Below are 14005 nucleotides of genomic sequence, written 5' to 3'. Positions count from 1 at the left end.
AAAAGATATCATCTGTGAATACTATGATAATCTCTATGCACATATACTAAAAAACATACAGGAAATGGAAAAATTTCTAGAAACACACAACCTTCCAAGACTCAAACAGGATGAAATAGAATTTGAACAGACCAACAATGAACAAAGACATTGAAGGTGCAATAAAATATTTCCAACAACAACAACAACAAAAAATCCCCAGCCAGATGGATTCACAACTAAATTTTACCTCCTATGAAGAAGAGTTGATACACATTCTGCAGAAATTACTCCATAACGTCTAGAAGGAGGGAATCGTTCCCCCAATTCATTCTGCAAACCCAGCATCACCTTAATACAAAATCTAGGAAAAGACACAGATATAGTAACCAAAAACTACATACCAATATCCGTTATGAATATAGATTCAAAAATCCTCAATAAAATGCTTGCGAACTGAATTCAACAGCATATCCAAAAAAAAAAAAAAAATTCACCATGACCAAGTGGGCTTCATCCAAGGGATACAAGGATGTTTCAAAATATGTAAACCAAGAAATGTTATTCACCACATAAACAGAAGCAAAATAAATGATCCTATGATCATGTCCATTAAAAAAATTCAGCACCCTTTTACAATTAAAAACCACCAAAAAACTAGGCATAGAAGGAACATATCAAGATTATAAAAGCCATATATCACAAACCCACAGCCAGCATTATACTCAATGGGAAAAAGTTGAAAACATTTCACTAAGAACTGGAAAAATGCAAGGATTCCCATGGTCACCACTTCTATTCCACATAGTGCTGGAAGAACTAACCAGAGCAATCAGGCAAGAGAACAAAATAAAAGGTTTTCAAATCAGGAAAAAGAAGGTCAAAATATCACTTTTTGTGATAATATGATCTTATATCTAGAAAACCCTAAAGACTTCACCAAGAGACTCCTCCTACAATTGATAAATTAATTCAGCAAAGTCTACAGTTACAAAATCAATATACACAAACCAGTAGTATTCCAATATCAGTACACCAATAACAGTCAAGCTTACAGTCAAACCAAATACTTAATACCATTAACAATAGCCACAAAGGAAATAAAATACCTAGAAATATACTTGACCGAGGAGGTGAATGATCTCTACAAACAGAACTATGAAACACTGAGCAAAGAAATTGCAGATGATACAAACAAATGTAAAAACATATCATGCTCTTGGATTGGTAAAATCAACTTTGTTAACATGTTCAAAGTACCCAAAGTGATTTACAGAGTAAATGCAATCCCCATTAAAATACCAACATCATAATTCATAGATCTAAAAACAATAATTCTATGCTTCATTTGGTACCACTTAAAGAGCCTGAATAGACAAAGCAATCTTTAACAAAAAAGAACAAATCTGGAGACGTCACCTTACCAGACTTCAAATTATACTACAAGGCTACAGTAACAAAAACAAGACGGCATTGGCACAAAAATAGAGACATAGACCAATGGAACAAAACAGGGAACCCAGATATAAAACTATGTACATACAGTCAACTGATCTTTGACAAAGCAGACAACAATATACACTGGGAAAAAGAATCCCTATTCAATAAATGGTGCTGGGAAAATTGGATAGCCACATGCAGAAAAATGAAACAGGATGTATATCTCTCACTAGTCACAAAAATTAATTCAAGGTACATAAAAGACCTAAATGTAAGGCATAAAACCATAAGAATTCTAGAAGAAAATGTTGGAAAAACTCTTATAGATATCAGCCTAGGCAAAGAATTTGTGAAGAAGACCCCAACAGCAAGTACAGCAACAACAAAAATAAATAAATAAATAAATAAATAGGACTTGATTAAATTAAAAAAGCTTCTGCAGAGCTAGGGAAATAATCAACAGAGCAAATAAATAGCAACCTACAGTATGGGAGAAAACATTTGCAAGCTATACATGCAACAAAGTACAAATAACTGGAATCTACAGAAAACTCAAGCAAGTCAGCAAAGACAAATAACCCCATTTAAAAAGTGGGCAAAAGACATGAATATAAGCTTTGCAAAAGAAAATAGAAAAATGTCCAATAAACCTGAAAAAATACTCAATGTTACTAATTACCAATGAAATGCAAATTAAAACCACAATGAGATATCACTTTACCCCAGTTTAAATAGCTTTCATTAAAAGTCCAAAAAGAACAAATGGTGGTGTTGGTGCAGAGATTAAGGAGTGTCTGTACACTGTTGGTGGGACTTCAAATTAATACAACCTCTATGGAAAATAGTATGGAGATTCCTCAAAGAACTAAATTAGACCTACCATTTGATCCAGCAATCCCACTACTGGGTATATCCCCAAAGGAAAAGAGGTCATTTTATCAAAAAGACACCTGAACTTGAATGTTTATTGCAGCACAATTCACAATTGCAAAGATATGGAAACAACCCAAGTGCCCATCAATTCATGAGGGGATTAACAAAATGTGGTATACGTATACTATGGAGTACTACTCAGCCATGAAGAAGGATGAATGAAGGTCTTTCCATCAATTTGGATGGAACTGGAGACCATTATCCTACATGAAGTATCTAAAGACTGGAAACACAAATATCACAAATACTCACTATTAAATTGGAACTAACTGATAAGCACACGTGTGCACAGAGGGAAGTAAAACTCACTGGAAATCAAACAGCGGGGAGAGAAGCAGAGGGGATGCATGAAATCCTACCCTATGTGTACGATAAACACTATCTGGGTGATGGTCACACTTATAACCCTGGCTCAAGCATAACAAAATTGATACATGTAAACAAAAACAAGCTCCATAATATGTTGAAATAAAAAATAAGTAAATTTTTCAGAAATTCTTGGTATTCCATATCGAAAGATACTCCACAAGCGCTGATGGCATTCTGGCCACTCCCTGAGCGACACAAGCATTAGCACTCTGGAATCTGGTGATTAAAAGGATCTGTACTGTCTGATTCTGTAGCCGTCTCATCGGCAGGGCCCACAGAATACTGGAAAGTCTCTCATGCACTTAATGTTCTACTGCTTGAAATGAAGATGCATCTGTGTCTCCAAGTAGACACGGAAATTACTCAGGCATGGAAATCTCTTCATAAGATGGGTGGTGCACCACATTTTCCACAAGACTCTCTCATGATGAAACACTATGTTTTGGAAGAAATCTTTTCTGAATCCCACGTGGCTTAGACACAAATCCTTGTTTGTTACATGACCCTGGTTCCCTCTTGATGACGGTGGGTGTGAGAGTAAAACCAGGGGAGGAGTTTGCTCTCCACAGGAAGGAGGGGGACACAGGAGAGGGCAGTCAGGAGGAGCAGAGGGGGGAGGATGAGGAGGCTCCTGGACAAAGGACCATCTGGGGCAGGCACTTCACACAGGAGGGGTCGACTGCAGAGTGCTGTGTCATCATGTGGAGTCACAAGGACACCACTCACAAGGACCTGGATGCCACCGCAGAGCTCTCAGCACACTGAGGTTTCCACCTGCAGGTCCCCCCGATGCCACAGGTGTTGAAGGTGACTCTGTGAGAGTCTCAGTGGACACATCCCACTCTGACCAATCACTCTCATTCTCAGCTACTCATGGCCACTTGCATTTGCAACGTGAGTCCAGGCCCAGGTGACAGCAGGAGGGTCCCAGCAGTCGTGGGTGACACAGTCCCATCAATCTTTCCCAGGTCCCACAGGAGCCACAGCCTGGGCCACACCTGAGCTGCAGGTAAAGGGCCTGAGCCCCGGGATTTAGACACGGAGACCACACCCTCCATTTTCTAGGGGGAAGAAGGAGAAGACGAAGATGTGAAAATGGAACCTAGGGAGGAAAAAAACGGACTTGCACAAACAGATACAGTGGAATGTATCTGCATCAGGAATGTAGAGTTTTAAATGAGTAGAGTAAAATTCGAAACCGTTAGGTTTTACGAGACGCTGACCCTGCCCAGGTCCCTGCATGTCCCAATCTGAATCCCAAAGACTGTCCCACTCAGGGAGTCCCACTGAGGTCTCTGCTGAGTCTGGTTGGAAAATGCGCAGCAGCTTCCCCTGGGCTCCCTCAGGCCTCTGACCCCTGTGACAACCGCAGGGTCACTTCTGCCCACCTGAGTGACGTTCTGCCTTGTGTGCAGGTGACAATGTGTTCATTTACTACAAGACGCTTCTAATTCAGACACTACAGGGACGAGCACACAGGCACGAAAGAAGATAAGTCCCAGGATAAAATTTCTAGAGAAGAGGCCACAAACTCTGACAGGAAATGAACCATTATTGTCCTCTGGGCTGACTCTGCTCCTGTGTCTTGGGCGCCCCCTGGCGGCCCCGCGCTGTCCCCGCAGGAGGTTTGTGTCTGGGCTCACACTGATGTCCCCTCACTGTGTCTCTCGCACAGTAGTACAGGGCCGTGTCCTCGGCTCTCAGACTGTTCATTTGCAGAGACAGCGTGTTCTTGCCGTTGTCTCTGGAGATGGTGAATCGGCCCTTCACGGCGTCTGCGTAGTATGTGCCACCATCACTATCAATGCCTGCCACCCACTCCAGCCCCTTCCCTAGAGCCTGGCGGACCCAGTCCATATCGTAGTCACTGAAGGTGAATCCGGAGGCTGCACAGGAGAGTCTCAGGGACCCTCCAGGCTGGACCAAGCCTCCCCCAGACTCCACCAGCTGCACCTCACACTGGACACCTGCAAACACAGACACATCCTGGTCAGAAACTGCCACACAGACCCCTGTTTCTCTCACTCACATCCACTCACACACCCAGTATCTCTAGTTCTCCATGAATTACCTTGTAACAGAGCAACAAGGAAAACCCAGCGCAGCCCAGACTCCATGGTGAGTGTCTGTGCTCAGTGCTGATCACCGAATGGGGACACCTGGGAATGCCGGGGCTGGGGCTCCTGTCCCAGAGCTGCAGGGTGAGGGCTGGGCTGGTTTTCATCAGCAGAGGGAGGGCCCTATTTGCATGTCCCCTGCTATATAGCAAGCTCTTGTTGGGACAGCTGAGGGAGGGCAGGGCACAGAGAAGTGGTGAGTGTCTTGCGGGGACGTGTTTTTATGCACTAGACTCTCATGGAGGCCCAGTTTTGAACATTGGAAATGGAAATGAAACTCAATCACAGTAGGAATGTTTCAGTGAAAGTTCAGGTAATGATGGAAAAGTAATTAACTTTAGGTTAAGGAAAGTTAGTCATTGAATATGCTGATCATGTGCTGTGACCCATGTCTGTAAACCCATCACTTTGGGAGGCCACAGTAGGAGGGTCACTTGAGGCTGAGAGTTTGAGGCCAGCCTGGCTGGCAGCCCAGTGAGATGATGTAATATATATATGTCTCACCCGGCCACTGTGGGTGCATCTGTAGTTCCAGATTCTTGGGTGGCTGAGGCAGTGGGATCACTTGTGCCCATTACTTTGAGATTGCAGTGAGCTATGATGATGACGCTGTTCTGTAGCCTAGGTGGCAGAACATGACCCTCTTTCTAAAAGAACAAAGAAGAAGAAAAAAACAGAAAAAGGAAAAGAGAATATTTATGTCAGTTTCCGGTAATTTTATGTGATAAAATGGTCAGCGTCATCATTGTAGCATTTATGCCCATCAGGAATCCGTGTGCATGTGGGCGGGTGACAGAGTTCTAGTCACGGAGGCAGAAGAGAGTCTCTGTTGTGACCTTGCTGATCCTTCAGGGGAAAGTTCAGAAAGGTGTCCTCTCTCTTCCACCCTTGTCCTATATGTGTGACCCTGAAAACACTCTCACCATCCACACAAGAGGGGCCTGGGGGATGAAGTGGACGTTTTCTGCATATCAGTGTGAAACGTTGAGACAAGAAGCTCCTTGGGAGCATGAGCTTTTGAAGTTGGCAAAGATGGAGCCACTCACACCCCGGCTTCTTGTTTCATTAGGTTATGATTTTCCTCATTGTTTCGTTATTTCATGTTGCCTTTACTTTTTGCTAAAATAGCCAGATATGATGGTCTAGAGGCATTAAAACCAAAAGTACCTGATTTCCTAGTCAGGAGCCCCAGCTGAGGTGAACAGTGGTGTGCGGTTCACTGTGTGCTAGGACACGGGGCTGAAAGCTAAGAGTGCGCACAGAGCTATTTTGTCTGCATCAGCGAAAAGTTCTGTGTATTCCCTGGATGAGATGCTCATGGAGACCCTTGAGACTATATTATTTGTTGATCAATCACACTTCAGTAATAAAACTAGAAGTTATTAAACAGAGTTTCATATCATGGAAGCAAAGTTTCCATTACCATGTTGTGCTCAACTGGAGGTAAAATCAGCCCATGTGGGAGAAGTCATTGCCCTTTGTAGTGCTTGTCAATTAGCAAAAAAACTTGGATTGAATTGGTATGCTTTTAGAGTAGTACATGAACTTGGGATATTTTGCAAACAAAAGGGTTTCTCAAAAGTTCTGGAAAACCTATCAAAATGAACAAAAACCTAAGGAACTTCTAGATAGACTTCTAAATCCTAGAGACCCAACTAAAGTAAACAGGAATCATGCAACAAAACAGCATAGTGGTTAAACAAGTGTTGTAGGATGTCATTACCCAGAACAAGCAGACTAAACCAAGTTTGTGATGGCATCTAAGCTTGTGAGGGATCACCACTGTTCACGTAACACACTGTCAACTCTTTGGAAATATTTTGAAAATGTTTATTCAATTAACATTATGAAATTTGAATGTCACAGTTTCAAGCAATTCTTGAACTCCTTAGCCATTCTACCATGAGCACTTGCTTACAGCATTGTGGTCCAGTCCCTCAAGGACACATCAGTTGTTACCCTATGACTTGGTAGCAACTTAACAAACATTTAGATTTTACCACAACTACTAGCATTTTCCCTATTGCATGTGAGAGTAAAGAATTTTGAAAGCAGTTCATGCATTATAGACACTCCTATCACCACACATTCAGGGTCCTTTTACTCCATCTTTTTAGCAGTCTCTCATCATGTTCTGCCAGGACATAGGGTGTGTCCGGGAAACATCAGGAAAATACTGGTCTTGAGTCATACTGGAACAAATATTATTAAGGACTTTAAGGGAAACACAGCAGTGCAATTCCAGGGACGAAACCCTCGGGTTCATATTTCACAATGACAGCATCAGTTCAGAATTCTAGACACTTGGCAGTCTACTGTGGTAGAGAATGTGAAACTGAGCATCCCTGTAGAACCTGTGAACATTCTGGTATTTTGAAGCCCAGAGCTGACCCACGGCCTTCAGAATAAGCTGATGATCTTGGACAATAAAAAGGTTCCAGCCATGACATTGGACCAAGACCCTGTCTAACTCCTCCTCCTACTCATCCTCATTAGTACTATGATCAGTTCATAATAATGAAATGTCTTCTTTTTTCCTGCTGACCTCATTGTATTCCACTCATAATGACCTTTGCCTGGTTTTCAAAAAAATTTTAAATATTTAATAGTTGTTGAGTGGAATAAGAAGTCAGATTCTCCTAGCTGGTGTCTGTCCGCTGACATCTGAAGGCCCATCCTTCGTCTTCCCTGTTTGCCCCACTCATGGGAATCCCAGGGAGGAATCACAGGTGCTTTCTCACCAGATGGCTGTCACAGGCCCAGACCCCACCAGACCCTCCCTGCCCCACCAGGGAACTGTTGTGGAAACCTGAGCCGTCTCCCTTCCTGCCCTAGGAAGCCACTTGGGACTGTGTTGAGGGGCCTGCCCTGCTCTGCAGACACCTCAGTAGTGGAGAGACTAACCCTTCCCGTGTCCCCTCAGCGTGTGTGTGTGTGTGTGTGTGTGTCTGTGCCTGCCTGTGTGTGCAGGTGTCTAACACCATCAGAGCCAACATCTGCACTAAATGTCGGCGGGTCCCTCTGCCCTCGAATCCTGTCAGATAGAATCCATGTTGGGAGCCTGGTGCTGGGACACGGAGCCCCACGGGGTCCTCCTGCTCTTGCTTAGGACGCTGACTCCGTTTGCCTCGAGGTCCCTTAGACGTATTCAGAAGGATTGATAATTAATGCACATTTGGGGACAGGAGAAAGTGACTAGAACCCAACCTCTGCCTTTTGAGCAGGTGAGAATATTTTCTCTCATTACCACAAACATATCTAACTCAGAGACTGCAGAGGGAAGCACAGAATCGTGAATTCAGAGAAGTTCCCCAGAGGAAACCGCTTTATGGAGAGGAAGCCACGACCCCGAGAGGAAACCAGCCCTCACCCTCCACCTGCACCTGCCCTGGGCTGACTCTGCTCCTGTGTCTTGGGCGCCCCCTGGCGGCCCCGCGCTGCCCCGCAGGAGGTTTGTGTCTGGGCTCACACTGATGTCCCCTCACTGTGTCTCTCGCACAGTAGTACAGGGCCGTGTCCTCGGCTCTCACACTGTTCATTTGCAGAGACAGCGTGTTCTTGGCGTTGTCTCTGGAGATGGTGAATCGGCCCTTCACGGCGTCTGCGTAGCTTGTGCTGCTACCACCACTACTAATGTATGAGACCCACTCCACCCCCTTCCCTGGAGCCTGGCGGACCCAGCTCATGTCATAGCTGCTGAAGGTGAATCCGGAGGCTGCACAGGAGAGTCTCAGGGACCCCCCAGGCTGGACCAAGCCTCCGCCAGACTCCACCAGGTGCACCTCACACTGGACACCTGCAAACACAGACACATCGTGGTCAGAAACTGCCACACACACCCCTGTTTCTCTCACTCACATCCACTCACACACCCAATATCTCTAGTTCTCCATGAATTACCTTGTAACAGAGCAACAAGGAAAACCCAGCGCAGCCCAGACTCCATGGTGAGTGTCTGTGTTCAATGTTGATCACCGAATGGGGACACCTGGGAATGCCGGGGCTGGGGCTCCTGTCCCAGAGCTGCAGGGTGAGGGCTGGGCTGGTTTTCATCAGCAGAGGGAGGGCCCTATTTGCATGTCCCCTGCTATATAGCAAGCTCTTGTTGGGACAGCTGAGGGAGGGCAGGGCACAGAGAAGTGGTGAGTGTCTTGCGGGGATGTGTTTTTATGCACTAGACTCTCATGGAGGCCCAGTTTTGAACATTGGAAATGGAAATGAAACTCAATCACAGTAGGAATGTTTCAGTGAAAGTTCAGGTAATGATCGAAAACTAATTAATTTTAGGTTAAGAAAGGTTAGTTATTGAATACGGTCATGTGCTGTGACCCATGCCTGTAACCCATCACTTTGGGAGGCCACAGTAGGAGTGTCACTTCACGCAGAGAGTTTGAGGCCAGCCTGGCTGGCAGCGCAGTGAGACAATGTCATATATATATATATATTATATATATTTCACCCAACCACTGTGGGTGCACCTGTAGTCCCAGACACTTGGGTGGCTGAGGCAGTGGGATCACTTGTGCCCATTACTTTGAGGTTGAAGTGAGCTATGATGATGACACTGTTCTGTAGGTACGTGGCATAACATGACCCTCTTTCCAAAAGGACAAAGAAAATGAAAAAAACAGAAAAAGAAAAGAGAATATTTATGTCAGTTTCCAGTAATTTTATGTGATAAAATGGTCAGCGTCATCATTGTAGCATTTATGCCCAGCAGGAATTCGTGTGCATGTGGGCGGGTGACAGAGTTCTAGCCACGGAGGCAGGAGAAATTCTCTGTTGTGACCTTGCTGATCCTTCAGGGGAAAGTTCAGAAAGGTGTCCTCTCTCTTCCACCCTTGTCCTGTCTGCGTGACCCTGAAAACACTCTCACCACCCACACAAGAGGGGCCTGGGGGATGAAGCGGACGTTTTCTGCATATCAGTGTGAAACGTTGAGACAAGAAGCTCCTTGGGTGCATGAGCTTTTGAAATCGGCAACGATGGAGCCAATCACATCCCGCTCCTTGTTTCATTAGGTTATGATTTTCCTTATTGTTTCGTTATTTCATGTTGCCTTTACTTTTTGCTAAAATAGCCAGATATGATGGTCTAGAGGCATTAAAACCAAAAGTACCTGATTTCCTAGTCAGGAGCCCCAGCTGAGGTGAACAGTGGCATGCGGTTCACTGTGTGCTAGGACACGGGGCTGAAAGCTAAGTGTGGGCACAGAGATATTTTGTCTGCACCAGCGAAAAGTTCTGTATATTCCTTGGATGAGATGCTCATGGAGACCCTTGAGACAATATTATTTGTTCATCAATCACACTTCAGTAATAAAACGATGTTATTAAGCAGTGATTCATATTATGTAGGAAAAGTTTCCATTACAATGTTGTGCTCAACTGGAAGTAAAATTACCCCATGTGGCAGAAGTCGTTGCCCTTCTTGGTGCTTGTCAATTACCCAAAATCCGGGATTTAAAGCATATGTTTTTAAAATAGTACATGAACTTCGGATATTTTGCAAACAAAACAGTTTCTCAAAAGTTCGGGAAAACCTATCAAAATGAACAAAAAACTAAGGAATTTCTAGATAGAATTCTAAATCCTAGAGATCCAACTAAAGTAAATAGAAATCATGCAAAAAAATAACATGGGGGTTAAACAAGTGTTGTAGGAGGTCATTACCGAGAACAAGCAGCCTAAATTTAGTCTGTGATGCTGTCTAACCTTGTGAGGCATCACCACTGCTCACGTAACACACCATCCACTCATTGGAAATATTTTGTAAATGTTGAAAATGTTTATCCAATTAGCATAATGAAATTTGCATATCACAGTTTTAAGCAATTCTTGAAATCCTTCACCAGTCTACCATGAGCACTAGCTTACAGCATTGTGGTCCAGTCCCTCAAGGACACATCAGTTGTTACCCTATGACTTGGTAGCAACTGAACAAACATTTAGATTTTACCACAACTACTAGCATTTTCCCTATTGCATGTGAGAGTAAAGAATTTTGAAAGCAGTTCATGCATTATAGACACTCCTATCACCACAGATCAGGGTCCTTTTACTACATCTTTTTAGCAGTCTCTCATCACCTTCAACCAGGACATAGTGTATGTTGGAGAAACGTCAGGAAAATACTGGCCTTGAGCCATACTGGACCAAGTATTATTAAGGACTTTAAGGGAAACACAGCAGTGCAATTACAGGGAGGAATCCATCGGGTTCATATTTCACAATGACAGCATCAGTTCAGAATTCCAGACACTTGGAAGGCTGCTGTGGTAGAGAAAGTCAAACTGAGCATCCCTGTAGAACCTGTGAACATTCTGGTAATTTGCAGCCCACAGCTGACACAAGGCCTTCAGGATAAGCTGATGACCTTGTACAGTGAAAAGCTTCCACCATGACGTTGGACCAAGACCCTGTCTAACTCCTCCGCCTGCTCATCCCCATTAGTACTCTGAGTTGTTCAAACTAATGAAATGTCTTCTAGTTTTTGGCAGACCTCATTGTTTTCCACCCATAATGGCCTTTGCCTGCTTTTCAAACAAAAATTTAAAAATATTTAATAATTGTTGAGTGGAATAAAGTCAATGTCTCCTAGCTGGTGTCTGTCCGCTGATATCTGAAGGCCCATCCTTCGTCTTCCCTGTTTGCCCCACTCATGGGAATCCCAGGGAGGAATCACAGGTGCTTTCTCACCAGATGGCTGTCACAGGCCCAGACCCCACCAGACCCTCCCTGCCCCACCAGGGAACTGTTGTGGAAACCTGAGCCCGTCTCCCTTCCTGCCCTATGAAGCCACTTGGGACTGTGTTGAGGGGCCTGCCCTGCTCTGCAGACACCTCAGTAGTGGAGAGACTAACCCTTCCCGTGTCCACTCAGTGTGTGTGTGTGTGTGTGTGTGTGTGTGTGTGTGCCTGCCTGTGTGTGCAGGTGTCTAACACCATCAGAGCCAACATCTGCACTACATGTCGGTGGGTCCCTCTGCCCTGGAATCCTGTCAGATAGAATCCATGTTGGGAGCCTGGTGCTGGGACACGGAGCCCCACGGGGTCCTCCTGCTCTTGCTTAGGACGCTGACTCCGTCTGCCCCTGACGTCCCGTAGGCGCTTTATCCTGCTTGCCGGCTGGAAGGGACGTTTCCCTCTGTGTGCTGTGCTGCATCGTGCTGTCCAGGAAAGAATCTTTTATTGATTTTCTGACTCATTGAGAAGTGTTGATAATTAATGTCCATTTGGGTAGAGGAGAAAGTGACCAGAAGCCACAGTCTGTCTTTTGTGCAGGTGACAATATTTTCTCTCATTACCACAAACATATCTAAGTCGGAGACTGCAGAGGGAAGCACAGAACCGTGAATTCAGAGAAATTCCCGAGAGGAAACCGCTTTCTGGAGAGGAAGCCACGACCCCGAGAGGAAACCAGCCCTCACCCTCCACCTGCACCTGCCCTGGGCTGACTCTGCTCCTGTGTCTTGGGCGCCCCCTGGCGGCCCCGCGCTGCCCCGCAGGAGGTTTGTGTCTGGGCTCACACTGATGTCCCCTCACTGTGTCTCTGGCACAGTAGTACAGGGCCGTGTCCTCGGCTCTCAGACTGTTCATTTGCAGAGACAGCGTGTTCTTGGCGTTGTCTCTGGAGATGGTGAATCGGCCCTTTACGGCGTTTGCGTAGTTTGTGCTACCACCATTACCATTAATCTCTCCCACCCACTCCAGTCCCTTCCCTGGAGCCTGGCGGACCCAGCTCATCCAGTAGCTGCTGAAGGTGAATCAGGAGGCTGCACAGGAGAGTCTCAGGGACCCTCCAGGCTGGACCAAGCCTCCCCCAGACTCCACCAGCTGCACCGCACACTGGACACCTGCAAACACAGACACATCCTGGTCAGAAACTGCCACACACACCCCTGTTTCTCTCACTCACATCCACTCCCACACCCAATATCTCTAGTTCTCCATGAATTACCTTGTAATAGAGCAACAAGGAAAACCCAGCACAGCCCAGACTCCATGGTGAGTGTCTGTGTTCAGTGCTGATCACCGAATGGGGACACCTGGGAATGCCGGGGCTGGGGCTCCTGTCCCAGAGCTGCAGGGTGAGGGCTGGGCTGGTTTTCATCAGCACAGGGAGGGCCCTATTTGCATGCCCCCTGCTACATAGCAAGCACTTGGTGGGATGGCTGAGGAGAGGGCAGGATACAGAGAAAAACTGTATGACTGTACTTTTATAAAGAATTAACTCCTCTTCACTTATCCAATTTACAAACACACATAAACCATGTGCTGTAGGTGTCAGTGTTCATGTATTTTATAGATATAAACGTAGTCTGAAATCGGTATCGAGGTTGTCTGGTTTGTCAGGTAGCACAGATCTGGGAAGATTTAGGCTCAGTGTCTGGGCCTATAATTTCATCCCTGGAACTCACTGCAGACCAGAGCTGGACAAGCCTAGGACGGTTTCTGGACCCTCGAGTCTGTAATAAGTATGGAAAGCAAGTTTATGCATTCCTGTTTTTACTTAAATAATATGTTCAAAATACTGTTAACACACAGGGTCACTGCAGAAGCATTTTCATGTACTTAATGTTTCACTTATTTTTACCTATTTGCCCATAACTCTTTCCCTAACAAATCATCTATTGTTGATATTTAGTGATGTATAATTGATGTACAGGTTCATTAACATATTTTAACTGTGCAAATTAAAAGTATTGAAGTCACCATCACCCTGTCTGAGATATTGAGGAAATTGATTTCACTCAATATTTACACATTTTATTCTTTTTTTGGAGGCAGAGTCTTCCTCTCTTGCCCGGGTTAGAGTGCCATGACATCAGCCTAGCTCACAGCAACCTCAGACTCCTGGGCTTAAGCGATCCTCCTGCCTCAACCTCCCCCATACCTGGGAGTACAGGCATGTGCCACCACGGTCAGCTAATTTATATATATACATAGATAGATATAGATATATAGATACAGATATATAGATATATAATTTATTAGTTCTCCAGCTAATTTCTTTCTATTTTTTTTTTAGTGGAGACAGGGTCTCGCTCTTGCTCAGACTGGTCTCGAACTCCTCACCTTGAGTGACCCTCCTGCCTCAGCCTCCCAGAGTGCGAGGATTACAGGGGTGAGCCATCTCGCCTGGATTCAATGTTTACACTTGTCCTTC

The 14005-nt window shown here is 45.0% G+C and overlaps 1 pseudogene across 1 annotated transcript; it reads right to left on the bottom strand.

Moving 5' to 3' along the window:
* Positions 1–8293: 8293 nt before the first annotated feature.
* Positions 8294–12942, bottom strand: LOC123643483 (annotated as a pseudogene). Its single transcript, XR_006736809.1, has 4 exons — positions 12797–12942; positions 12376–12692; positions 8739–8840; positions 8294–8634 (listed from the first exon to the last, which is right to left on the bottom strand). The product of XR_006736809.1 is annotated as an immunoglobulin mu heavy chain-like (transcript).
* Between the last annotated feature and the right edge of the window lie 1063 nt (positions 12943–14005).

The sequence above is a fragment of the Lemur catta genome, chromosome 1 (genome assembly GCF_020740605.2).
Source record: "Lemur catta isolate mLemCat1 chromosome 1, mLemCat1.pri, whole genome shotgun sequence".
Classification (NCBI taxonomy): Eukaryota; Metazoa; Chordata; class Mammalia; order Primates; family Lemuridae; genus Lemur; species Lemur catta.
This window is presented reverse-complemented; position numbering and strand designations above follow the sequence as displayed.